Source organism: Rhinichthys klamathensis, unplaced genomic scaffold (assembly GCF_029890125.1).
Source record: "Rhinichthys klamathensis goyatoka isolate OS25496 unplaced genomic scaffold, OSU_Roscu_1.1 h1tg000040l_1, whole genome shotgun sequence".
NCBI lineage: Eukaryota > Metazoa > Chordata > Actinopteri > Cypriniformes > Leuciscidae > Rhinichthys > Rhinichthys klamathensis.
In genome coordinates, this window is record NW_026606587.1 from 10,571,980 (window position 1) to 10,585,273 (window position 13,294).

The window sequence follows — 13,294 nt, forward strand, 5'->3', positions numbered from 1 at the left end:
TAATAATAATAATAATTCATTACATTTATATAGGTCTTTTCTAGGCACTCAAAGCGCTTCACATGGAAGGGGGAATCTCCTCAACCACCACCAATGTGCAGCATCCACTTGGATGATGCGACGGCAGCCATAGTGGGCCAGAACGCCCACCACACACCAGCTTATTGGTGGAGAGGAGATAGAGTGATGAAGCTAATCAGTGTATATATATATATATATGGGGATGATTAGGAGGCCATGATGGACAGAGGCCACTGGGCAAATTTGGCCAGGATGCCGGGGTTACACCCCTACTCTTTCGAAAGACATCCTGGGATTTTTAATGACCGAGTCAGGACCTCGGTTTAACGTCTCATCTGAAGGACGGTGCTCTTTTTTATAGTATAGTGTCCCCGTCACTATACTGGGGCGTTAGGACCCACACAAACCACAAGGTGAGCACCCCCTGCTGGCCTCACTAACACCTCTTCCAGCAGCAACCTGGTTTTCTCAGGAGGTCTCCCATCCAGGTACTAACCAGGCTCAGCCCTGCTTAGCTTCAGTGGGCAACCAGTCTTGGGCTACAGGGTGATATGGCTGCTGGCTGGAAAGAGGGTAAGGAAAGAGAAAGGGCGGGGACACTTTAAGAACACTTGGTCTTAACTTTCACTTTTCTGCAGATGACACTCAGATCTATATAGATTCAATCAAAACCTGATGTCAATATGCATGTGTCTTTTCTTTCTCAATGTTTTACTGAGATTAAGAAATGGTTGTCTGAAAATTTTCTCTGTCTAAACAGTGACAAGACTGAAGTGATGCTTATTGGTTCACCTCATCAGTTGCGTGAAGCAGAGTCCATAACCTTAAGTGTGGATGGCTCTGCTTTGCAATTCCAAACTAAACAAAAAAAATCTGGGGGTGATATTTGATGCCAATTTAACCTTTGACCATCATGTCTGTAACACAGTAAGCACCATTTTTTCATATCAGAAATATTGCCAAATTGCGTTCTGTTGACTTTCTCTGTGGCTGAAAAGTTAATCAATACTTTTGTTTTTTCACGTATTGATTATTGTAATGCTTTGCTGGCTGGAGTTTCTAAAGCTTCCCTACGTAAATTACATTGGTACAAAATTCAGCTGCTAGAATTCTGACTAGGACCAGTGCAAGGGAGCACATCACACCTATCCTGGAAAAATTGCACTGGCTTCCTGTTAGTTTCTGTATTGATTTTAAAATTCTTATGCTCACTTATAAGGCCTTGCATAATTTGGCCCCTCAGTATTTGTGTGAACTTTTAATCCCATACACCCCTACACATGCTCTACGCTCTTCTGAAGCTGGTCTTTTAACTGTCCAAACAACACGCCTAAAAACTATGGGTGATCGGGCTTTTTCTTCTTTGGCTCCTAAATTGTGGAATTCCCTGCCCTCTGAGATTAGGAATGGAGAATCCCTTGGTGCTTTTAAATCGTCCCTTAAAGGGGTCATATAATGGTACATGCACTTTTACAAGTTGATTGTACTGAAATGTGTGTTGGCAGTGCCTGTACACAACCATCATATAATGATAAAAATTCATCCAGTGTTTTTGTTTTAATCTCCTTATATGTTTTCCCCTGCCTCAAATTGAGCTGTTCGTTTTTGTGACGTCAATAAAACGGACGCCCCTCCCGCGATTGTTGATTGACAGCAGTGATTCAACACAGACCCGCCCTCGCTCGTCCTGTCAATCATAGTCTGCGCGGATCGGCGCGGTCATTGTTGATATGCTGGAGCACTGTCTATGAGCAGAATGGCGTCTAAGCGATTGTGGTGTTCTGTTCTTGGGTGTAATAACGAACACAGCAGTCATTTTAATGTTCCTAAATCCGAACCGCTGAAGACGCAGTGGCTGAGTTTGTTTTCGAAGGGAATATTCCCCACGAGCAACGTCAATGCTCTCATGTTTGCCAAATAATTTCTCAGTGGACTGCTTTATAAACGAGGATCAGTGTAAAGCTGGTTTTGCTGAGAAGCTGCACCTGAATAAAGGATCGGAACCTATTCGTGTTCCTGCTGAACCTTCAGAAGAACTAAAGTGAGTGTAACGTTTTATTAATCTTTATATTAATATTTATATTAATCTTTGCAAATCGCCAGCTGCACGCTTCACGATGAATGCGTCGGTTTACACTCAGTCAGGGTACATTACAGCATGTTTTCTATGTACAACGTTCTCAATATAATTCATAATCCCACGTTTATAATGAACAACGCGTTATGGTTATTGTGTTATTGAGTTACAAATGGTGTATGCACAGAACAGAGAGGCGGAGTGAGCAAAGCTCATTATCATTTAAAGTCATATGCACTGAAACGGCGTGCTGAAAACAGAGCTGTTTTTGACCAGGTAAAATAAGTGTTTTCTTACAATACTAATGAGAATTTTTAATTACAGTATATTACAAACTTTTAATTTAGACCCTAAAGAATCATATTAGCTTGTACAAAAATGGCATTATATGACCCCTTTAAAACTTACTTTTTTAGGGCAGCTTTTATGTGATCCATGTGATTATTTTGTTTGTTATTATATTGGCTTTTCATTTTTTATTGCTTGTTTAGTGTTTACTGCCTGGACTGTTATGTGTGTCTTTTAACCTTATTATTTTTATGTAAAGTGCTTTGAGATGCTACTTATAAAGGCACTATATAAAATAAAGATTATTATTATTATCCATTTGCGATCCCCAAGAATGCCTTCTCCGTGCTGAGGATCCCTGAGGATCGCGAGCCTGACCACTTTCCTCGAAAAGTGACAGGCGAGAGAGCGAAGCCTGCAAAGCGGAAGCCTCTTGCAATGCTGACAGTCAGCCCCCTCGAAGGCTGACATAGCATGCTCCGCTCCCAAACACATTACACATAGATCGTGTGTATCCCCACCCGTTAAATAGCGCGGGCAGTGAGAAGCACACAACTTGTAAAATTATTTCGCCATGATATAGATAGAAATGCTTGTGACAAGACCACAATAAATAGACAGACAGTTTCGACATAGAGCGCTTGCTGAGGCACAGAAGCTGACGCTGGTCAGACCGGATGTCCTTTTATCCTTTTTCTGGTCATGACGTCACCCGCCCGTGACGCTCACTCTCACCATTGGACTAGTTGACATGCGTGCTTCAGACGCAATCACGCAGGGGCGTTCCCAAATCGTCATCGACGCAGCGCTAGTTCCTTCGAAAAGGAACTGAATTTATTTGAAATATAAATCTTTTCCAACATTATAAATGTCCTTAATGACACTTTTGATTAATTTAATGCATCCCTGCTCAAATAAAGGTATCCATTTTGTAAAAAAAACTAAGCGTGATCACCTCAAACCTGAACGATAGCGAACATTTGTATTCTACAGGATTCTTAACTCAATCCCTTCCAAAACAAAATCCCATTAAACACAATAGATCATTTGATATTGTGGAAATAACACTATGAGTGTAATTTTCATTACTTTTAAGGTCCGTTTACATGACAATGATGCACAAAAAATTGAAAAGTTTTCCTTCGCGTTTTTCACGTACAAATGACAATGTTGTCAAAAAGATCCCGTTCACATGCACGGATCCACGAAAACGATTAAAAACGCCGTATTATGCTGCCAGACCAGAAGTTGGCGATGTCACTTTGTAAATAAACACTATGCGCCAATAGACTGAACACGAAATACGCATGCGAATGACGTCACCGTTTTCACAAATTGACGTTTTTGTAATTTACACGGAGACATTAACGGTAACGCTTTCAAAAACTTGCACTTAGTTTGAAACCTGTTTTCAAAAGCCCTCAAAACGTCATTGTTGTGTAAATGAACGGCAAATGAATAAAGGTTTTCTGTTTTTGTTTCAAAATAGTGGCAAACGGCCCCTAAGAAAAAGAATGACAATCCACCTGTGATGCATGTCCATGTTAAAAAAGTGAAAGTGTGTGTGTGTTTTAAAAGTGTGAGACCTTCTAAAAAGACAAAACACAACAAAATGACTGAAACTAACATATTTACTAGCATATTGCTGACTAAGGGTTTCTAGGTGTTTCAGGAACTGCAAGATGCAGCTATATTTAGGTATAATAAACTTTTATTTACAAATTGACTATTGCATAATGTGTAAACATTTCTTTGCACAGTGCATTCCAAATCTTAATCATGATAATAGCCAGTATTATGATCTTTATTGCAATCATATTTACAGAATTTACACAATATATCACAGAAATTAAAGAGAAATTAAACCCCAAAATGAAAATTGTCAACATTTACTCCCTTTCATGTCGTTCCAAAAAGTATGACTGTCTTTCAGTTTTTCTTGTGTATATCATTAACATCAAATTGGCACAGTGTCTTGTTGCGGCACAGGAGAAGACTTTCAGTGAATAATATCTTTAAGGGTGAGTAAATGATTACAGAACTCTAAAATTTGGATGAACTGTCCCTTTAACAGAAAGGCCGAACAGGAAACAAGAAAAGCTAAACCTGGCCATGAAACGTTTTTGTTTAAACATGATATCATTACAGCAGTGGAGACATTTAGAGAAATATATACGCTTGTCCCAGAAACTGTTGATCAATACTGTGAGAGATAAATGATTTTGGGAGCAGATTAGCCATCCAGATGGAATGAGTGATGGGTTAAGGCTATGTTCAGGGACAGGCTTAGTCTTTTGTAAATCTGCCCTCTGAGTAAAGATGACTCCACACATAGTGCCAGTGTGACATTAGTCAGAAATGAAAGCTCACAGCCTGAAAATACACAGGTTTTAAAATCAAGGGGCAAAATTCAGTGCAACTGCTGAAGGAGGATTTTCACAGATCCCTCGGGCCGTAGCTGTTTTAAACCGGAACTCAGGCTAAGGATTAGTCCATACTGAAATAAACAAGGAGTCATTTCGGATACACGGCAAGGTCACTCACATTTTCCCAGATACCCTCCAAGCTTGAGGGAATCACATGGGGGAATGAAATCTCATGAAATCGGTCACGTTTCCAGGTCATGTTTCACCCAAAAATCAAGTGAATTAATTAATAAATTACATTTTGTTTAAAAAAAAAAATTAATGTGACAAGCAGGGCGAGGCCAAGAGCTGTGGGAACGGAGCGAGTTCATGTTAAATTTATCATTAAAGTTGTTTAACGTTCGCCGTTTCCCTGCCTCTCTTCCCTTATCAACAAACCTTGATACAATGAACAGTAAAACATTGATATATATTCTAACCCTGTACTGCAATAAAAAAAGGATATTATTAAATTAAGTATTTATACATATTTTAGTATCTAATCACCTAAATTCATGCAATCACCATTGCAAAAACAATTGCAAACTCTAAAGTAATGACAAGGTAGGGAAAGAAAGTTGGAAGAATCTGTTATGAAACTAATGTCACAAGCTCCTAAATTTAGCTTCATTTTCTTCAGGTCAAAAATAGTTTCTTTTTTTGGCATTTAAACACACGCATATATAATTTTGGTGTGAAATGAGATCTAGATGGCTTATTGTGAGAAATCTATTTACCATTTTATGTCATTTTATCATATGATTGTCTTATTGTCACACAGTGTCTTTCTATAAATAAGAAGGAATACATTATTACTGTATAATATGAATACTATACTGCTGTGGGCATTAACAGTAGATACGCAAAGTATGGGACTTGGATTATTTTAGGTTTTAGTGCAACCTCATGCTTCTTCCATTTTCTCAATAAATGTGTTTTTCACAACACCATCAGATATATAATGTAAACTATTTACAAATCTTAAATATAAATAACAAATCAAGCATTCAACTTTAAGAATAAAATTTGAAATGCTTTTTAAACGCTGTCAGCTTGATAGTGTTGACAAATTAATTAATCACATATTTTGCATTACATAAAGAAGTCAATTTGTTTGATGTAGCTTATTACTAATAGGACATTCTCTAAATGAGAGATATTTCTTGAAAAAAAAGTTTTGTAATTTTTTTTTTTTTTTACAATTTATGGAAATGAACCTCTCCAGTTTGCCAGATCATGTACACATTTTTCTAATGATATATATTTAGCCTATTTTTGTTGTTATCTAATATATATGTGTGTGTGTGTTTGTTTGTGTGTGTTTCGCGCGTCCTTAGAGCCTTCCTCATTCATACATATATTAATCTGCATAGCGTTAACTATATTGAGTAATGCTCTAAGGACACAGCGTTTTTTGAGTAGTAATATAATTTAATTTTTTGATAAAATAAAGAGAAAATCAAATGAAATAGAAATTCATGAGAACATTCTATTGATCATCTCTGATTAATTTTACTTGTTCTTTTTTCAAAACTAATGGCAGATTAGAATCAGTCAGTTGTCTCGCTGTAGTATTTCATAGCTCACTGTGGTTTACTGATATGAAAACAGCAATAAATGCTGCATTGTTACAGAATGTCATGTGATATCATATTCCCACATCCAGAAATGTCTTTTAGTTCATGTAATGATCATCTGATTTTTTTTTTATTGCAGCTGCTTTAAAAATAAAAATAAAAAAAACTATACTGCATGCAAGATTTAATAATGTTTTTTTTTTGCATAACTGTTAGTGGTGTTTAACAACAATATACATAGAGTATATATATAAAAAACAGTGAATTTTGGAACTCACAGATACTTTTATAGAATGCAAAGACCATTTTATGAGGATGTTAGTACAGCGTATAGACGGTCTGCTGAAACACATGTCCTCCCCAGAGCTTTACTCCTCTAGCTGACCTTTGTCCTGCTTTTCTGCTCTTTCTTTCTCCATAGAGAAGTTGGTGTTCTGTAAAATGTTATAAAGAATCTCCTCTTCTTCTTTGTCACTGTTTCATTGAAAGATTACTGATTCACCTTCCTCTAATGTCACAAGATCTGATCAGGCAACAGCTGTGCTAGTTAAACAAAGTCAGTCACTGTTTCTTGTTATGTTGGTGATTGTGGCAAAGCCATGGTTCAACACAATGAGCTATGGAGAGATTTTCACACAAAATGTGAATGTGGATAGTAAAATGGAGTAGTTGTTTTTTTTTACAGATTTTCCAGTTCCCGTAGGCTACTTCTCTGAAAATACTCGTATGAACTTCAGAATCTACTGAATTGACCCTTCACTAAGCTCCGCCCCCTTTGTTACTGTCGCTCTATCAGACCAAAGAGGTTGAATATCTGGAGAAAGCTAATCATTAGCTTTCCCATTCATCTCAATGACAGTTGCTCAGCTGCGCAAGTATGCGATTTCAAATCAGCCAACACTGCTTATAGGCACTCAGCTGTGGGTACCTGAGCCATAAAAGCCATGTGACTAAACACTCTGGAGCAGCAGGAAGATGATATCATGATAACGCTGGTTGACTGATGACTTCACAAAATTTCATGGTAGGGCCAATGTAGGCATGATATGGGCTTGAGGTATAGTCCCAACATTGGGCTAATTCAGAGACCCGACATGAAACCCTTGGGTAAACCCAGGGCTCATACCTTAAGCCCATATCGTGCCTAAATTAGCCCCACAATGAAATGTTGGTTGGGAACGTGCACTGTCCTAAACCCTTTAAGCTGTAACATCAAAGGCAGCAGTCCTGGGAATGTTTTTTTTCCCTCTAAAAATCAATTTCAAGCTATTAGCCTTAAATAAAAAAAAATGAAAAAAATCTGGTACTGGTAAAACATTTACTATAACGCTTTTAAACATGTACAATGGTGCTTGCAAAAAATTTGTTTGGTTAGAATACATGGATACTTTTTGTCAACGGTACATGCTGTTAGTGGTTCTCGCATCAAATGAAAGTTGTGGGTACAGAACGTCACTAAAGGTGAAGTATGTAAGATTTTCTATGTAAAAATACATTCTCTGAACCCAGTTTTGTTGTTCATTGACTACTATGTTTATCTCCTTAAAAAGTGTAAATGATGGTCTCCTTGGCACCATAAAAATTTTGAGAGTGGTCTGCTCAGATTCATAATTTTCTTTCCAGCTCAACCTATAGCTAGAGTTTGGGGCGTGGCTACTGTAGTAGGCGGAGCCAAAGGTTTAGCCAGTGTGGGACCATGGTTAATGCCTTAAGCCCGGTATAGATTGCATGATTTTAGCAATCCTATAAGATCATTATAAATCACACTGTGCAACATGGATCTAACAAACTTGGGGACGACATGCATGTAGACTGTACGATGATGACACCTATTGAATCGTAGACTACAACGCAAGTTTCTATAGAAGAATAAAATGTCATAGGCATGCACTAGTGGGGAACAAAATGCAAGATGAATCACTTTTGCAGTTGTAGGTATTATGTGTACTGAAAAAAAGGAAGCGGTGGAAGAGGAAGGGAAAAGAGCTTGAGGTAAGCAGTTTTAAGTTAATGTCGCGTTGATTTCATGTTGCATTTTTATTGGCTAGTCAGTCGACGTAGGTCGTAGCAGAAACCACAATGTAAGATGATCATGCTGAATTTCTGACATTGTCAAAAAAATATCGTAGGCTAACTTTGGTCACAAGACCGTGACAAAGACCGTCTTTAAACCTCTCTCACTACATAACGTAGGATCGTTTAGGAGCCACGACCATGGAAATCGTCACGATTGTTTCACAATGGCAATCTTTAGTCTGGGACAGCCCAAAATCATGCAATGCGTCCTGGGCATTACATGGGTAAAGAATTTCAGGAGTGCAGCCCAAAATTCACTGCATTTAGATCTTAAAGGGGTGGTATAATGCCCTTTTCACAAGATGTAAAATAAATCTCTGATGTCCCCAGAGTGTGTATGTGAAGTTTTAGCTCAAAATACCCCACAGATATTTTTATATAGCATGTTAAAGTTGTCACTTTTTGAGGGTTAGCAAAAACGCACCGTTCCCTTTCAAGGGAACTTCGAGCTGCGTTTGAGACGCGGTGGGAACGCTCTGCGTGATTGCGTCATGAAGCACGTGTAAAATCAGTCCAATGGAAGCCCGATACGTCATGGGTGACGTCATAGACCAGGAAACTATAAAGCACCCTTGAAAACAGACCGCGAAAGCTTCTGTTGTCTTCAGCAAGCGCTCTCTGTGATTCTGTCCTTGTCTATTTATTGTTGTTTGTCAAGCCCAATATATATATCACTATCTATCATTATGGCGAGCAAAGCAATATTATAGACGTTGTGTTGTTCCCTGCCCTCGTTACATCACGGGTGGGGACACACATCAGCTTTTTGTTGCTGTTTGGGAGTGGAGCATGCAACAGTCATTTCTCGAGGGATCTGACTGTGCATTGCGAGAAGCTGTCCGTGAGGACGCTCCGCTCCCGCCGGGCGTTCTTCGAGGAGGACGGTACGGTTCGCGTTCCCCGAGCGGGTCTCTCTGTTGCCGAGGCTCGGAGACGGCTCGTATTTCGGGGTTCGAAAACGGATCTGACAGCGGGGGTTGGGACGGGCTCCGCCCTTTCTCAGCTTTCACATGCCAGATCTAGTGTGCTGCGATTTCCAGTTCCGAGGAATTGGTATCGTTAGTGTTTTGTTTAAAAAGAAAGAGAACAAAACAAATACAAATCTTTATAAAAAGGCAGATGTTTGAGTTTTCAATGAATACATTTTCCAGCTCATAACTCTGTTGAATAAAGAGGAGCTTTTTTAAAGAAAAAAAAAGGAGGTTTTATCTAGTGCTGTTGCCAGTTAAATATTTACTGGCCAGCTAAACATTATGAGATTGAAAATAAAGAAGAGTTTGTTAGATGAACTGTATCTTAAAACAGGAAAACTCTGTATCTCAGCCTCCTCGTCGGGGACTGTGGTTTTTCCCTATCTCCACACTGAGGTGTCGAGATCGTGGAATAAACCGGTTTGTATTTTATGTGTTTAATCCCCAGATGTCTGACTATAGTAATGTTTGGGTATTAAGTATCATAGTATGACATTGCCTCGGGTTAAAGAGACGCTTGCGAGCTTTCTCTCTCCCGAGTCGGCGTTATCGTTATTAACCCCGACGTTACCCACCAGCCATCTTAATAATGAATAGATTTTTATTAGGCAGCGCTGGTGGGTAGAGTATATAAGGACATGGATGAATGTGAGGGGCGACTCTCTGAGGAGGGTCGCAGCGCTGCCAGTTCGGTTGTTTCCTGCTGGTGGCCGCAGAGTGATATTTATGTATATATATATAAGTTTTTTCTGATATAAAGATAAAGGAAAATAAAGATATAATTATGTCTGTTCTTCTGGACGCTCCGCTTTCAAAAAAACTAAGAAATAAACCATTCAGCGGCGTTCCAGAGGTTTCTTCCTCACCAATCTAATGTTCCTGAGACGGCCTATTAAGCTCCTCTCAGCACAAAGTGCAAAACAGAGCGTCGCCATTCGGGCTCCTCCGCAATTGAGGGGTACCTGGGTGGCGGTCGCAGTCTAGCCAGTTAGAGACATGCAAGATCTGAGGACTGTTTTATCTCTAAAATAGCTTTGACAAAGAAGAAGCCCTGACGCAGAGGCGATCAGGCTTCTAAGGGTGGTCCCCTCTGGGGTAGGGACGGTTTTGAGAAATCGTTTCTCCTCAGCGCCCTTTGGGGTGCGACTCTCTGAGGAGGGTCGCAGTACTGCCAGTTCGGTTTCCCTGGCGGTTCGCCGTTTCAGGGCACCAAGGTGTCAGTGTCCCCAAACGAGCCTTCAAATAAGAAAAAAGAAGAGCAGTCAGTTCGGTTTCCCTGCCGGTTCGCCGTTTCAGGGCGCCGAAGTGCCTGCTTTTTTCAACGATCCTCCGAGGAGGGTCGTAGGAACTAAGCTAGTTAGAGGTAGGCAAGATCTGAGGACTGTCATCATCTCTATAAAGCTTAGTCAAGAAGTCCTGTCGCAAGAAAACGAGGCTATCAGGCTTCTGAGGGCTCCTCCGGGGCAGGGACGGTTTTGAGAAATCGTTTCTCCTCGGCGACCTCTGGGGTGCGACTCTCTGAGGAGGGTCGCAGCGCTGCCAGTTCGGTTGTTCCCTGCCGGTTCGCCGTTCAGGGCACCGAGGTGTCAGCGTCCCCATACGATCCTCCGAGGAGGATCGTAGAGCGGTCAGTTCGGTTGTTCCCTGCCGCTTCGCCGCTTCAGGGCACCGTAGTGACTGTTCAACCAAGGGACGGTTTTGAGAAATCGTTTTTCCTCTGGGGTGCAACTCTCTGAGGAGGGTTGCAGCGCTGCCAGTTCGGTTGTTCCCTGCCGGTTCGCCGTTCAGGGCACCGAGGTGTCAGCATCCCCATACGATCCTCCGAGGAGGGTCGTAGAATGGTCAGTTCGGTTGTTCCCTGCCCGGTTCGCCGCTTCAGGGCACCGTAGTGACTGTTCAAACAAATCCAGAGGCCAGTCTTGAGAGACTGGTTCCCCTAGTAAATTTCTGGCAGCGTGGAAACTACTGCCACATATTTCTCAGTAGGTCCTGCACACTATAGAAAAGGGTTTCAGAATTCAGTTCGGTTCTCGTTCGCCCAGATTTCTAGGGGGGGTTCCTCCTCCCAGCAGACAGCCATTACTTCATTGTTTCCGAAAGAGGATGAGGGGGGTTCCCGAGGTTTGCTTTCGGGGGCGAAGCATACCATTATCGGGTTCTTCCATTCGGCCTAGGTTTATTACCCCACACCTTTACAGTATGCGTGGATGCAGCTCTGGCTCTTCTGAGACTCCAGGGCATTCGCGTATTATACTACATCAATGATTGGTTGTTCCTAGCTCAATCTGAGTTTATGGCAGTTCGGCATCGAGATGTCGTTCTGTCTCATTAAGGATGTTGGGGTTGCCTCTCAACGCCAAGAAGAGTGTGCTCTGAGGACCACTTTTCTAGGTGTAGCAATTCTTACAGCCGTAATGGGGTATATCTAGGCCAGTCACTCACTGTGAAACAGTTTCAGACGGGTGGGTCTCATGGCAGTTGCGTCCAACGTATTACTTTTGGCCTTCTGTTCATGAGACCCCTGCAGTGGTGGCTCAGGACCAAGGGGTTTTCTCCGAGGGGAAATACGTTTTCGCATGATCAAGGTCACGCGGCTATGCCTTCGTGCTTCGGTCATGTGAAAGAACCTTGGTTCCTCGCCCAGGCCCAGTGTTGGGGGCTTCTTGTCGACGCATATTGCTATCGACGGATGCTTCCCTCACAAGTGGGGGCGATCATGAGTGGTTGCTCGGCGAATGGCGGACAACACACTGATGGTCTCGTATATCAGAGCAGATATCCTGTTGAGGCAGGGGCTGAGGCCCAGGGGATTGGAGGCTTCACCCCGAGGTGGTGGAGCTTCTTAGGGAGAACTTTGGTCTAACTAAAGTCAAGTCGACCTTTCACATCGTTTGTACAACGCATTGCTCTATATGGTTCCCCCTCACGCAGCCAGCTCTTCTCGGACTGGATGCGATGGTGCAGGTGTGGCCGAGGCTGCACCTGTAGGCATTTCCCCCGATATCTATGCTCCCGGAGGTTCTGGAGAGGATTCGCCGGGAAGGGGCTCATCTGCTACTAGTAGCCCCATACTGGCCGACTCGAGTTTGGTTCTCGGACTTTGTCTCTTCTGGACGGCTCTCCCATGGAGATTCCGTTCAGGAGGGACCTGCTGTCCCAGGCAGGGGGCACGATATTTCACCCTCGACCGGAGTTGTGGAAACTGTGGGCCTGGCCTCTGAGGGGGCCAGGCTCATAGAATCCAGTCTCTCGACTGAGGTCGTTGAGACATTCTCCATTCCAGAGCTCCTTCCACGAGAAGACTGTATGCACTGAAATGGAAATTATTCTCCACCTGGTGTGGTGAGCGTCAGTTAGATCCTGTTAACTGCCCTGTTGGTTCAGTTCTCGATTTTCTGCAAGACCGTTTCTCTGCTGGATTATCTCCTTCCACCTTAAAAGTTTATGTGGCGGCTATTTCGGCCTATCATACCCCTCTGGGGGGTACTTCTATTGGGAGAGATCCTCTGATTACTCGTTTTCTCCGTGGTACATTGAGGTTGAGACCTGCACTGCACTCTAGAGCACCGGCTTGGGATTTAGCCATTGTACTTGAGGGTCTGGCTCTGGCTCCCTTCGAGCTTATTGAAGAGGTTTCAGAAAAATTCCTCACTTTGAAAGCTTTATTTCTCCTTGCTATTTCATCTATCAAGAGAATTGGAGATTTGCATGCCCTGTCGGTTGCTCCGTCATGTCTGGAATTTGCACCTGGTATGGTGAAAGCATTTCTATACCCTAGACCGGGTTATATTCCTAAGGTCCCAGTTAATGTTGGGGGCCCAATAGTGTTGCAGGCCTTTTATCCTCCACCTTTTAATACCCCAGATCAGGAACAACTGA

The 13,294-nt window shown here is 41.9% G+C and overlaps 1 pseudogene; it reads right to left on the bottom strand.

Moving 5' to 3' along the window:
* Positions 1–467: 467 nt before the first annotated feature.
* On the bottom strand, positions 468–584 carry LOC130082172 (5S ribosomal RNA; annotated as a pseudogene).
* Between the last annotated feature and the right edge of the window lie 12,710 nt (positions 585–13,294).